Source organism: Bison bison, unplaced genomic scaffold (genome assembly GCF_000754665.1).
Source record: "Bison bison bison isolate TAMUID 2011002044 unplaced genomic scaffold, Bison_UMD1.0 scf7180017864072, whole genome shotgun sequence".
NCBI lineage: Eukaryota > Metazoa > Chordata > Mammalia > Artiodactyla > Bovidae > Bison > Bison bison.
Window position 1 is genome coordinate 6,960,002 of NW_011494644.1, and position 2,202 is coordinate 6,962,203.

Here is a 2,202-nt window from a genome sequence, read left to right on the forward strand (position 1 = left end):
TCCCTCCGTGGGATTCTCCAGGCAAGAGTACTGGAGTGGGTTGCCATTTCCTTCTCCAGGGGATCTTCCCGACCCAGGGATCGAACCTGGTCTCCTGCATTCCAGGCAGATGCTTTAACCTCTGAGCCAGCAGGGAAGCCACCATGACTGCTTAAGCTTGTCAACAAATATTAATCAGTTCATCTAAGAAATAAATGGAAGATTTTATTTGAGCTAACCAGAGGTTTATAAATCTGAGAGACAGCCTTTCAAAAAGCTCTAAGGACTCTTCTACCCATAAGAGGTCAAAGCACAGATAAGTAGGTTTTTGAGACAGAGGGCCATACAGGAAATTACACGTTATTGACAGTTTACACAATCCAGATCTACACACACACAAAGGAAGCAGTGGGTCATGGGTCCCATGACCCCTTACAAGGTTAAGAAAGAAGGTTATCTCCTAAGAAGTTATGACTCATGATGAGATTAAGAGGGAATGTTATCTCCTAAGGATGTCTGGTTAATGCAGGAACTTTAATAGAAGGGTTAAACTGTTTTATTATGGTTGTTACCTATTTAGGTACACACCATGAATCTATGTCCTTTGGCTGATTTTTCATATGCGGGTATTATTGAGGTTTTCCTATTGAATTGCAAGACTGTTTTTGATATTAAAGTGTTTTTTCCCACAGTGCCTGCTGCCTCTTCATTTTTTGAACACATATTTGATTCACAGATACTTGAAGAATAGTGTAGTAAAATCAACCATTTTCTTCACAATTTCTTCCATTATTTTTATGTTTACCAGGGTTCTCTTTGTTTCTTTGTAATTTTTCTAAACACTGTTTTGAATTTTTATGTACTAAAACCCAAGGGCATTCTCCTTTACAGGTTTTCTTCTTGCTGTTAAGCTCAAAAAGGCTTTCCTCTTCCCAAGGATCTGATAAAATAATCACACACCTTTTTTCATAGTTCTTTTGCGATTTTCATCTTATGATTAACTCTTCTTGACTAAATTAAAATAAATAATATTTTATTATGAAAATAACATTTGTGACAAAATACAATGTCTGTATATGCGTCTACAACATGATACTTAGGAAAGATATAAATGGCATATAATCCCAATCATGAGATTATTCAAACACTCCTTTAGCATTGTCTATTAAAGAGCATATATTAATTTTTTAATAATTCATTTGGTGCTTCTTAATGCCCCAGCTTAAAGTTCAATATTCTTTTTTTTTAATTAAATAATTAATTTACTTTTGGCTGTGCTGGATCTTCACTGCTGCATAAGGGCTTAGCACCAGCTTTTTCTAGTTGCAGTGGGTAGGATTCTCACTGCTGTGGCTTCTCTTAGTGTGGAGCACGGGTCCTAGAGTGAGGGCTTCAGTAGTTGTGGGAAGCAGGCTTAGTTGCCTGCATGTGGAATCTTTCTGGACCAGCAATCAAACCATTGTCTCCTGCATTGACAGGCAGATTCTTAGGCAGTGGACCACCAGGGCAGTCCCTCAATATTTTGGTCTTGATAGATAAAACCCTTCTTAAGTTTGGTTCTGTGGTATAATAAGAAATATATTTGGTGTTTGTCCCCAGTTCTAGCACAAAGCTCCTAAAACCTTTGGAATTTCCTGAGTCATAGGGATGGCTTTTGTTATTCCTAAGGAGCATGTTTTAAAGGAGGCACCCTAGATAGCCTTGGAGTGGGGTTCGTTGCCTGAAAGACCAAGTAATTAAATGGCTGGAACCTTCAGCCCCACCCACTGACCTCTGGGAAGGGAGGTGGAAGGGGGCTGAAAATTACTTTATAAAAACTCTTGGACAATGAGATTTGAAGAGTTTCCTGGTTGCAAGATCAGGATTGTTTCAGACCTTGCTCTATGTACTTCTTCACCTGGATGTTCATCTGTATCTTTTTTTCTTTTGAGGATTTTTTAACATTTATTTTTGCTTATTTATTTATTTATTTGGCTGCACTGGGTCTTAGTCGCAGCACACAGGATCTTCCATCTTTGTTGAAGCGCAAGAGCTCTTTAGTTGGGGCAAGGAAACTCCAAACTCTAAGTTGTGGCTTGTGGGATCTAGTTCCCTCACCAGGGATCAAACCTGGGCCCCCTGTATTGGGATTGTGGAGTCTTAGCCACTGGACCAGGAAAATTTATGTTCATAAACTTCAAAAAATGTGAATCTCTCTGTTGCACACCTGAAACATGCATGCAT

The 2,202-nt window shown here is 38.9% G+C and overlaps 1 non-coding gene across 1 annotated transcript; it reads right to left on the reverse strand.

The window, feature by feature from the left end:
• Positions 1–65: 65 nt before the first annotated feature.
• Positions 66–136, reverse strand: TRNAS-GGA. Its single transcript has one exon. It is a non-coding gene; the product is annotated as a tRNA-Ser (tRNA).
• Between the last annotated feature and the right edge of the window lie 2,066 nt (positions 137–2,202).